General features: G+C 44.8%; 1 long non-coding RNA gene across 1 annotated transcript; it reads left to right on the forward strand.

Annotated features, from left to right (window-relative positions):
• Positions 1–2,050: 2,050 nt before the first annotated feature.
• On the forward strand, positions 2,051–4,453 carry LOC127311945 (uncharacterized). Its single transcript, XR_011749681.1, has 4 exons — positions 2,051–2,651; positions 3,162–3,728; positions 3,848–3,974; positions 4,150–4,453. It is a non-coding gene; the product is annotated as an uncharacterized lncRNA (long non-coding RNA).
• Positions 4,454–12,939: the final 8,486 nt, after the last annotated feature.

Raw genomic sequence — 12,939 nt, forward strand, 5'->3', positions numbered from 1 at the left:
AGCACCACTAAACTCTCCAATTGATCCTAGGTAGTAGTTTTCGCATATATGTGGCCCAATGAGTTCACATGCAATGGATGAGTTGTGTCCAACGAGCTAGCACTACATCGAGCAAGATGATTTTTGGGTTAGTACTCCATGGGGTCATCCACCATCCAGGGCTCCACGCATTGCCGCAACCTAGTCGGTGGCAACCCCCGTCACGAATCAATCACCAACTCATTCACGTGTCGGCGAGAGCACCACACTCTAGGGTTATCGTCTTGCCATCCTCCCGCAGAGTCCTTGTCGGCATGCGAATGTGTGCCCACTGCCGAACTCTTGTCTGAATACTCGGCACATCATCGCGCCGCCCCTACACCAATCTCCTGTATATACCCATATTAGGACTCAACTCCATAAATCTAGGGTTTACGAGGATTTATTAGTGTGATCTCATGTTTCCCTCTATTATACGACCCTCGTGAAGGAAACACTCTAGCTTTTCACCACAAATAGGTAATTTTATGTGAATTTCTATGTTATTCGTGATATAATATGCCATGTTCTTAACAAGTTGGTTATATTGCTTCAAAGTGGGATTTTTCAAATATAAGTCCAAAAACTTATTGCGAGATACTCCTATTTCTAAAGCATGAGAAACTTCAAAGTTGTGGATGGACTTTTCCTCTAAGTTGACCTTATATACACATATTAGCACTCCACCTAGAAAATTTATTAAATTTTCACCCGAAGTGATGATTTTATCTCAATTTATTATTTTATAGTAGCAAATAGGTCACATGGCCAATACTTGCTTTAAATAGGGGCCAAGTTGTTACAAAATTTGGTTCGGTTAAACGATGGGAGATTTCGATTCCACGTCCAGCAACTTCTTTGACGGATTGTCTAGTAAATCTGTGAAGGAGGTGTCAGATCTGCCGCCCATCGTCATCACCATCATCTTTTGTTTTATTCTAGGAGTAATTATTATCTATCATTTCATGTCATTAGTATTCATGCATTGTTAGGGTTGTTATTTGATGCTTCGGGATGGTTATCACCTACAATTCCATGTGCCATTAGGGTTGTTATGTCCGCGACATCTTTGTTGGAAAGCTCATTAGGAGTTATGCTAAAAAGTGTACACCTTCTAGTTATCAAGTGCTTTTGGTTGTGTCACCACTAATGTGTCATCTCATCCATTAGTTGTATTTGTATTTCCACTAACATGGCTCTTGGGATGACACACGGACCCGATCATATATACCCGGGCTTTTATGATGTGAGCCTTCAAGGCATCATATATCTTTGCCTTATTATGTCTCTTTAGTTCTTGGCCTTTGGTCCTAGAGGAGCTATTTTGTGTTGGTGTCATGCATAGCTATCTTGGCGCTCGAGGGAGGCGTTGACAACGTGTTGTGTTTCAATCATGCATGATGACAACACTTCGGTGCCACACAGTCTAAGTCATATGTTATATTCTGGCTATGTTGATAGCACTCTGGCGTTGCCCCGTAGTGTCGGCAATCGAATCCCTTTTTGACATTCTTAAGACACTCCTCTGTGTTTTTGGTATGCATATGAATATTCCCCTATGTTAAACTTTGGATGGTCTTATAGTCTTCGGTGTTCTCAGCTGAGTTCCTAGAGTCTAGCAATTTGGCTTGTGGTTTCCGAGGTGTCTTCTCGGTTCGTCGCTTTTGGTTGTACCCTTTTTGCGGGTGACTTGGACATCACACCAATGCATGCGGTAGGTCCTCCATCATCCTTGGGCCAGGTTGCTTCCCTCAAGTTGTCCGCGCCTACCCTATAATCCATGTTATCTCCAAAATTGTAGTGCCTCAGTCGAAATTATTTCGACAGAACTTATCTGAAAAAAATCATTTGGGAAGAAACCCGACCGTGACAAGTGCAGTGACGTGCATATACCTATGTACATGTGTGTAATTTTTTCGTCACGTGCTATATGGTTGTACAACAGCATGTACGTACACATACTGAGTTAGCACATCCATACGTACTACAGCCCATACAACAGGTGCCAATCCCAACAAAATTTTGACACGCTGACGGAAATTGATTGTTTAGTCCAACATTCTCGTTTCCCTGAAATAAAGAGACCATCGTCGTGAAAAAATTTGGGCACACCATTTGCGCCTCCCACTCACCATCACTCACCTCCGTCGCCGTCCTGCTCCGGCGAGCCAACCACCGCATCGGCACCAGATCATCCTCCTCTCTCTATTGCACGCCGTGGAACCGCTCAATCGCTGCCCCACCACAAACCCTAGCAGCCCAATATCCCGCCTTGTCCCCTCCGGCGCCGGCCGCCTGAATTTCACCTCCGCCGCTACCTCGTCTCCCACACCATCGCCTCCTCCTCCCCTTCCTGTCTCCGTCCCCAGTTCCTTCCATCCTCGCCTTCCACATCAGATCGACGCCGGAGCCCCATCCTCGCCGATTCGAGATGCGCTGCCGGCCAGGAGCCACGGCGTCGCGGCTGCTTGTTCGCCGGCGCGCGCGTGTACCGTTAGGACGGTGCGCGGCGCTCCGCCGAACTCGCTGCCTGCGTCGCGCGTGTGTCCGAGGGCGGTTGCTGCACGCCGGCGTGGCAGCAGGTCGCGACGGCACCGCCCGCCTTGCCCGTCGCCCGTCTCCAGCGGCTGATGGTATGATGTGCCCAAACCCCTGCCCCCAATCCTATTCTCTCCTATTTGACAAAAAAAAAAAAACGAAATTTTCTTGAGCAGCTAGAGGCGTGGTTGCAGCTTTGGTTTCTGAAATTAAATACACCTGTAAACGAAATTTCAGGACACTTATGCACAGTAACGAAGTTTTGGTCTGATGTAAAACAACAAATTAGTGGTGCATAGTTATTTCAATACTGAGTTCAGATTGAGTTGGGCACCTGTAGTGCATGCTCAGATGCTACGTTGATCATCCTCAGTTTGCTACGTAGACTGACATTGCTTGGCCTACCCTAGTAATTGTTGCGTGTGTCTTGAAACTTGTACTATATTCATCTAAGCATGTTCTATCTTGTTCATCATTGTGGTAGCTATTATAATTTGTTGAGTTGAAGTAGCTGTATTGCTGTCAGCATTTTTACTTGGCCAAATTAAGATGGTTAGTTCGCTGTATTATCCTGATGTTGAGAGCTTTCCCATTTTCCTGTCCAGGGAAGTGTGAGATGGTAAAGCTGTTGCCTCTGCTTTCTAGAGGAGTCCATGTCCGTCGCCGCGTTTTTGTTCTGGCTGGTGCATTTTTTTTTCCGGCAACGGCATTGCGAGACGAGCACTAGGCCACCGGCGGCAGTGGAGGTGCTGATGTGATTATGTAATACTGTTTAAGGTCTTGTTATAATATTCAGTCGGTAACAACTTCCTTTGCATCATTTCTGTTGAATTAAACTTGTAGCTGGCTAATTTGTTTCAGCTCATGCATATTCCATGTTGACTGAATTTCAATATTTTCCATGTGCTAAATGGCTTGAGTGGTCAATGTCGATTATCAACTAGGCCTAGTGCTATACAATGAGTAATGATGTATGAAAGAAACTGTAGCGTTTGTTTTCAAAGTCTGCTGCCATATATTTTTGATACAATTTCTTGAGCTGAAGTAGTTGTTTTTGCTGTGAGCATTTGGTTGGCCAAATTAAGCTGGTTTGTTTGCTGTAGTATCCTCATCTTGAGCTTCGCCATCTGCCTGTCTAGGGAAGTGCAACTGCAAGATGAACACTGATTCAGGTCTTGTAATAATAATATTCAGTATGGAAGTTGGTTTGCTGTCAGCATTTGCTTGGCCAGATTAAGATGGTTGGTTTGCTGTATTATCCTAATGTTGAGTTTCCTATTTACTTGTCCAGGGAAGTGGGAGATGGCGAAGCTGCAGCTTTCTAGAGGAGCCGAGGGCTGGCCGTGTCCCTCGCTGCCTATCTGGCTTCTTAATTCTGGCTTTGGTGGTGGTGATCTGTTTATGTAACACCGTTTCAGGTACTCTGCTGTGCACATGGGCGACAGTTAGCAATTCCATCTATTTCTTGATATACCAATAATTTCTTGATCCGAAGTAGAGTAGTTGTGCTGTCAACTTTTGCTGCTGGCCAAATTAAGATTGTTAGTTTGCTGTACTATGCCTGATCTTTAGCTTTGCCATGTACCTCTCCAGGGAAGTGGAAGTGCGAGATGGTAGTGGCTGCTGCTGCTGTTGATTTGTAGCAGTGGCGGTGGTGTTGCATGTTCTGGTATGGGCATTGCGAGACGAGCACTTGCCCAACGTCGGCAGTTGTGGCGGTGTGGTGATGTGATTATGTAATATACTGATTCAGGTCTTGCGATGATAATAGTAATAATATTCAGACTGTAAGTTGTAGCAGTAGTGTTGTCTGCAAGTATAAATCAATTTTAACGCTTGTGTTGGACCAAAATTTAAGCTGGGTGGCCCCAGTTTAGTTGGTACTTTCACAATTTCGTGGCTTGTATTGTTTGTTAGTATACTTCCCTTCGGAGAGGAATTAGGGTATGTTCACTTTAGAGAAAGTAGTGTCTTTTTTTTTAGAACATGGAGAAAGTAATGTCTAACCAGCTACTAGTGTTAAGAGACAGATGTGGTTCATCGTGCTAACATTTGCTGCAGAGATAGCCAAGCTAGTGTCGTTCAAATTCGAAGTAGGGAAAAAAAGAACATACCTGAAGGGAGAGAGAGAGAGAGAGAGAGAGAGAGCGACCTGGAGGGCTGGCCTGACGTTTTTTTTTCCGAGAAACACGGTAGATGATCACACATACGGACATAACTTACTCCTATGAACGCACTCACATCCTACTCCTAAGAGCATCTCCTGAGAGACAGAAACTGATCTGGTAGGTCTTAAGATTGATGAAGTTATCGTCTCCCACTGATTAATATTCCGTCTTCTAATGAGACACTATAGTGTCAAATCTGAATTTGAATTCTGGTGGCATGACGCTGGAAAGAAAAGACACACCTGCTCCTTCCGTCCACAAATAAGTGTACATGCGGGTTTTCCAAGACAAATTATAAAGTGAATTGGAAAATGCATTGAGAAGATGCATGTGTCATCTTTAATTCTTTCACCCCCAATGAGCTAAGTGCATGTAGAAAAGAAGGAGAACATATCCTCAATATTATTGGGTTTGATTACCATGCGATGAGAGAGAAGCAATTAAAGTGCACTGGAAAGATAGACGTTCACTCTTTTGTGGATAAAGATTAGAGCTAGACGAACATTAAAATGAAGGATAGAATTGAAAAAGCTCTTGGTCACATATGCTAATGGATCGATTAGTCACAAACAAAGAGAATCTCCATGGCGTTGAAGACCTAGCGATCGATTGAGCCACAGGCTCCTTGAAAATCGGTTGGTAATTGCCGCGCGCAACCCCAAATGAATTGAAATCGAGGGAACCAACCAAAAGAGGTGCCGCGTCCTTTTATTAAAGTTGATTCGTTCAACGAAAGAAGAGGCGCTTTGGGACGAGCAACTCGATCAAAGTTTCGTGTTGCCGCACGCATGCATGTCACGTCCCCATGCGAGGACCAACACATACGTGCGATGCAGCGATGGTGGTGTAGAAACCAACCAGACTCTGCATGCTGTCGATCGCGCGCGTGCAAAACGCAAGTTGACCGTCGTACCACCACCATCGACTCCCTGACCCACCCGCCATCGAAACGCAGAGACGGCCGGCGTGGCGTTTCTGGCCAGCAGAGACCCAATCCTATTCTCTTGTATGTGAAAAAGTCGATTTTATCAGGGCGTACACATGGTTCTTGTAGTTTTGATCTGATGTAAAGCAACAAATTAGTGATTGTAGTTTTAATTTGAAGAGTGAGTGGTTGAGATTGAGTCGGGCATGTAATGCATGCTCGGCGCGCTATGTGTTGATCATGCATGGTCAGTTTGCTGCGTAGACTTTGACATTGGTTGGCCTAGCCTAGCCTAGTAATTGTTGTTTGTGTTTTGAGGCAACTTTGGTGGTGTAGCTGTGCATGTCGGGGCAAATAATCTGAACAGGTCAGGTCGCATGATCATTTGTTTTGAATTGAAGAAAAGAAACGAAGTCTAGGCAGATGAATGGAAGGAGATGGGTGGATTTGGCGTCCCGGTCGAGCGACACAATTAATAAACGCGAGCCAGAAAAAGAGCTACTCTAGGGCCTGTTTGGTGTGGCTGGCTGTGGCTGGCTGTGGCTGGCTGTGGGTGCTGTGCAGAAAAGCTGCTGTCTGGGAGAAGCTGCTTTTCTGAGTGGAAGTCTTTGGCAAACCACCATTGTCTACTGTCAGAACTGTTGAATTGTCTAAAACACCCTTACATTAATGAAAAGGTGTACTGTCGCAAAGAACCCAACCCAACGGCAACCACCGGTTGAGGAAGACGACAAAAATCAGATGTGCGTGGACCAAAACTGGATCAACGCACCAGATCCCGCACAGAGGACGTCGACCATGGCCACGACCTGACCACCCTGGTCAGATCAGTGGAGCATGACAAGGAAAGATCCATGCCTGGGCCGCTGGGCACAGCCCCCAGCCCGCAGACCGGCATCCATGGCCCCAATGCTCAGTGAGCACCTCGCTGAGGGAGTACGGCATCTCCATGGTCAGAACATCCTCCACGGGCGTGACGCAGCCCAGATCTCCCCAGTCAATTTACTAGATCCATTGGGCCTTGGGACCGCTTCGATCTGTAGTTCAGTGCTAAGAGTAAGATGGAATTTGATAGTGATCCAGATCTTGGGTCATGGTCTTTAACCAACCAAAACATATGCTAACCTGAGAAGAATCCTACCTATCAGATCGCGACAACCATGATTTGATGCATCGATTTCCATACTAGTCCTGTCGCAGATGATTCTTCCATAAATTTACTACATCCTGATAAGAAAGGCAACGACAGCTAACACCATATTGATATTTAGATTTAGAATTCTGGCGAATACAATTGTGGTATTGTTATGTGCTGCTAGGGTTTGGGAGGGAGAGAGAGAGTTGCGAGGGCGCGAGAAGGCCGGCCGGGGGGCCTTTTGCCCACGGCCGGGCAAGAGGGAAGAGATTTTCTTCTTAATTCTTGCTTGATTAGATTGATACATCTCCTCTTCATATATAGAGAGGTTTACTTGACCCCTAAGCAAACCATAAGACTAACGGGCTCAGGCCCATGACGTACTGTAACACTACACCCCACTTGGACATGCAGCTCGTCCTCGAGCTGCAACCTAAACAAACCATGACTTGACGCAACACAACCCTAACACCTAAAAACGAGTCTTTTACATCTCGGCTTGTTTTATTACTCTCAAACTGAAATAGACTGGGACGCTTTATTGTTGACCCCTGAAAATAAAGTGGGCACCATCCGCCCATCGGACGTGCACTGCATGCCCACCCGGATCCCATGGAAACCAGCAGGACAAAAGGAGCCCGCGCGGGCAATAGCACAAGCACGTTGTGTACAACATATCTGCCAGAGTTCGATGCGGGGCTGCTAGAGTTGCTCCAAGATCCAACTACCATTCAGTTTAGTCAAACACAGTAAGAATTTACCTGGAGAAAGGCGTAAGGGGAGAGGTAGACTGGTCGGGTTGCCTACCTGGTGCTCGGGGATGGAGACTATCTACATGCGGACGTCGATTAGATGACGGTGCAGATGCCGCTTCAGCTCTTTGAGGCAACATGCAGTGGAAGTCGATGCGGCTTCAGCTCGTGGAGGCGACCAGCAGTCCATCCTCCGCGCGTCCACGTCTTCCTGCGCCGACTGCTCTCATCGAGACTCGAGAGGCGCTAGGATTCGGCACGGCGGCGCGATTGGAGGCGCGGGGTGGCTGCATCGGGGGGGGGGGGGGGACGGTCGACGGAGACCGCGACGGAGCTTCACCAGCGAGCGGCGGGGACATCGGTGTGCGGGGGAGGTGCGGGGGACGGGGACGGGGGTGGTCGGCGGCGTGGCTGCGCTGTCGCGTGAGAAATCGAGAGGGGAGCCTGGAGAGAGGGACTACGCGAGTCTACCCAAAAGGACGAGCGGAGCCGACCAGCCCGCCGGGTTTGAAAAATAATTAATTTTATTCCACAAATTTACCTTCGAGCTAATAGGTGGTATGTTAGCAGTTTAGATATAAAAAATGGGTAATTAAATTATATATATACACCCTTAGATTTATACTTCCTCTGTTCCATTCTATAGTGCCTATAGTTTTTTAGCACGGAAATTAGCGCAAGAGTATTTTTTACACAAGATCCCTAGCTGAACGATTTGAGATCAACGTAAAATTTGGGAAATCCATATCTTCCTAAGTTACCATAATAAATTTGGGAGCTGGACGATTTGCGAGCTGAACGGGGAGGGGGTAATTGAAAAAAAGCTAAGGTACAACCTTATATTCTGAAACAAATGCCAAAAATCTATAGGCACTATAAAAAGTATTAATCCACTCAACTTTATCTAGATACATAGGGATTCTAGACACTTGTGGTTCTTCTTCGAGCCCAACAAACCATCGCCGTCAAACTTTCTTCCCAAATTCATTGTACTGCAAAGTTTCAACACAAAATTATGAGCGCAAGGTTTCTATGGTGTAAAAACGATTCCTAGCAAAAACTTTGAATCGTAATCGGGAACCTAAGAATATTATGAACTCATCTAGATAATCAATGTGAGAGATTTACCCATGAGTTTCTGATAATAAGACATTGATTGGATGAGAATTTTACTGATGTGAAGATTCTCCAACTCAAAATGATGAAATTGGCGAAGAATCGGGGATTCTAGGTGATTAGGGTTGAGGTTTGAGAGAGAGAGAGAGAAAGAGAGGAAGAGAATGGCTGGTTTGGAGGTCCAAGGCCAGCCAGCGTCGTTTTTTAGGGGCAACATACACGGTACGGGCGCATGGTATGGGCACATCCTTCTCGTATCGACGGTCGTAATTGTTGATACATTTGTTAGGGTTTGGAATCCATACTTGAGTCTGGTACGGGCTCGCGATATGGGTGCATCCCTCCGTACTGACGGTCTTTAACCATACAGTAACCTTTCAATGTTTTTCGTCGAAGTTTGGTTGAGGTTTCTTCGAAGTTTGATAGAAGAAAAAAGAGAGGAAAGATAAAGGAATATGAGAAAAGAGGGAAAAAGGAAGAGAGATGTAATAGAAGGAAGAGAAAAGAGAGAAAATATGGCGCCGTCTGTGGGGTAGCGCTAGAAGAGGGCATTGTAGTCGAAGCTTCCTAATCATAACCACCAGGTTCAACCAATAAATAACCATCATATAAGCTAACTGGAAACTTAAAGAAAAAATTTAGATGTCGAGACCAAAATTAGGTTTCTGAATCTATAGACAGCTTCAGCCTTTGGGGCATCACATCTCGCTACCTCAGCCACTTTCATCAAAGGATTGCTGCTCTGCAGGAGGCACCTGCTGCTGTTCCTGAGGATCCTGAATCCTGATACGGGCAAGTCACCGGCTGGCCCTGCTGCCCACCATACACCATTGATGCACCTGGCACGTGCTGCTGAGCCTGTTGGATTATCATACAACCTAGTAACTCAGATTTAATCCTGATTGCGTACAGTTAAAAAAAAACATGTTTGTTAGAGTGAAACCACCTATGAACCTTATGCATGATTAATTGGACAAAATAATTTTGAAGTCTAATCATCGAAATTGCTATGATAATCCACTGAAAGGTTGCATCATGTGAACAACAGATGAATAGAATGTCATGACAAATGAAATTCTACTCGTAAACACATGAGGAACTCTATCCTAAACACATGAGCAATTGCCCCTGGAGAAAGCAACACTATTGCGATCCGACAACCGGAGTAATTTTGGTTCGGTCGCTACCTGGCCGGCTGAGTGGATCAGCCACGTCTCCCTCCTTTCCGTTTCATCCGTGCCGTAATCGATTCATCCATCCATCGGTTTTCCGCTCAGAGCGCCCGTAAAAGAAGAGAAACTGAAATCATCGCCACGGATCCACTAATCGAATCCATAAGGTGCAGGTCTCGCCGCCCGTGAAAACAAAACAAAACCGGCCGGTGCGATCGGTAGCTGGACTGACCTTTAATTGGCCGATTGGATCACGCGCGCGCACGTTGGTACGCCTCCTCCATCTGCGCCCGGCATGATCAATCGATCTACTTTCTCCATGCATGTTTTCACCGACGAAAATCCCCTGCTGAAAAGAAGAAGACAAACGAAATTAGGAACCACTGTTGGTCGGTTTAATTACTCCATGTTTTACATTGTAAGGAGATAAAAGAAAGGAACCCGACGCCCTAGAGCATATAAACAAGCACCAGCCGGCTAGCTGCGTGTGTTTCCCTGCACGATCCACCCAGCTCCATCGATCACTACCTCCTCCTCCTCCTCGCCGACGGCGCCATAGCGCCCACTCTCCTCTCCTCGACAAAGTCAAAGTCTAAGTCATAGTCACACGCGCAACCCACACGCGGTAGGTGACAATGGGCCTCTACTTATAGAAGAGCTATGCACCCGAGATCAAATTTTCAGAAAGAGAGAGAGGTAGCCAGGGGCGGGAAGATGATGCAATCCTGGTCCTCTATTCTATTTTGACCTTGTTAAGGATGGACGGACAGAAGGCGATGTGCCATGGATCGCTGACATGGAGAGGGGGAGGATCCTTGATTTTCCGGAAACTAATCGCATGCGAGCGGCCGTAATCAATGGTAATTGGCCGGCATAACGAGGAGGCACCAGTAATTAAGGCAAAGACCCAGCATGCCAGAGGGAGAGGGAGAGGTATCGGGGTTAGTTTGTTTGCCTTTAATAAATCAATCTCAGTCATGTCGTTTTCTATGATCTGGTGATTATTTTCCCAAAATGTGGTGGTTCGTTTCTTTTCTTATTGTACAAAGGAGACCGCGGCTCCTAGTTCCCGTAGTGTTACACTATAGGAAGCATCATTGATTTTAGGGGTTCTTTGCTATGGAAGAAGGCTTGGGGTTCAAGACGAAACATGATAAAATAAGATTTGTTTGACGTAAGACCCAACATGCCAAGAGGGAGGGAGAGAGGTACCGAGATTAGTTTGTTTGCCTTTAATAAATCAATCAGGTTTCCTTCAGTCATGTCGTTTCCTATGATCCGGTGATTATTTTCCCAAAATGTGGTGGTTCGTTTCTTTTCTTATTTTACAAAGGAAGACTGTGGCTCCTAGTTCCCGTAGTGTTACACTATATGAAGCATCATTGATTTTAGAGGATCTATGCTATGGAAGAAGGCTGAGGTTCCATAGGAAACATGACAAAATACGATTTGTTTGGCGTAAGAATCACATAATCAACCAGGAGAAACTCGCTGCCAATAAGTTCAGCGTCTTGCAAATACTTTCTCCATTTTAAAATAAATGTCACAACTTTTTCTAAATACAATAAATTTATCTAGGTGACTAAAATCGTAACAAAGTTGTGGCACTTATTCTTGAGCGGGGGTAGTACAACTCTAAACTAAATGCATTCAGGCTCCATCTTATCTCTTCAACCAATTACCCTTTAAGAAGGTTGCTGCAAATAGCAAACAGACAAGATATTTGACATGTGACAGACTAATTATGTATTAAGCTCGTACCTCTTCACAACTACAAAATCTTGCACGGTATTTTGCTCGATCATAATCATCACACAACAAGCATCACATTTAGCATCTCTTTATTTCTAAATATTGTACACAAGTTCAGTTTCATTTATGTAAATGAGCAGATTTTGAAAGAAGAAAATTATACATGTAGCACGTAGTATCAACTAACACCCAGCAGAATTGTCAAGCAGACCAAGAGAAGAAAATCTTCTACACAAGTTGGTTTTCATTCCTAGACACAAGACGTGAAGTGAAGTACTCCAATTCTCGAGCATATGAACGGCACCAATCAGGGCGTCGATGCATGGCTTCATCACCACATTGAGCAGCTAGGAACAACATCATCATATCCTCCCTCCTCCGCTCCAAGGAGGAGGACATGTCTTCTCCAGCTCGCCACCAACAACCACTACAACTGCTGGACATTTTTGCTATGCAAGACGTACACACTCATGGATGAAACCTGCAAGAACATGCGGAGGGTAATTAAAGCTTCATTCATCGGACTAGGATTATCAACACAAATGTGGAAAGCATCTCATCAAAGCAACATCATTTCACATGAACCCAACAAATGAACTCACTCATCAATCAACAAACAACCGCACGTGCAACTATAAGACCACTCTCTAACTCAAGAAGATCAAGAAAAGCTTTTGTATTTGTACCATTTGAGAGAGCATCGAGTGTTGTAATGATAATCATCAGAAGAATTGAATTAAAGCAGATTGTCCACCAAATACATATGGATATTACCAATATTTTAACATGAATAGTATGGATTTGTCATGGTTGTAGCATATGTGTCCAATAGAAAAAAGTAACATATACTAGAAGGCCACGAGGTGCCCACCTCTACGTAAAAAAACTGGTTCACAACCACAGAGACAATAACTTCATTACTAAGGTAAGTCAACCGAATTGTGGATTGCTTGTAGTGGTAGTAAAACAAACAATCTGTCAATCTAGCAAGGGCAAACCAACTACCCAGCAAAATAGACAGGGTCCATAGCTACTTTACCTCATATAGTTTCTCCCCGTCATTTATGGCAAAGATACAAACAAAAAAATAGGACAATAAATAAAAAGGAAGACTACGAAGAAAACTAAAATCCAATTGATGTATGTAGGAGAAGTGCAATTCATTCATACCAACAGCAGAAAGTACATACATATGGGGCATAGTTCATTTGTATACCAAAGCACAACAAATTATAATTTCATTGCAAGTGGAGGAAAAGGCAAACTAAGGATGCATGCGCAAATTAAACAATATTTCGTACAAACAATCATTTCTTCCATGCGGTGATATAGCACAGGAACTTAACATCTAATGGGTTAACCT

This window comes from Lolium perenne, chromosome 7 (assembly GCF_019359855.2).
Source record: "Lolium perenne isolate Kyuss_39 chromosome 7, Kyuss_2.0, whole genome shotgun sequence".
NCBI lineage: Eukaryota > Viridiplantae > Streptophyta > Magnoliopsida > Poales > Poaceae > Lolium > Lolium perenne.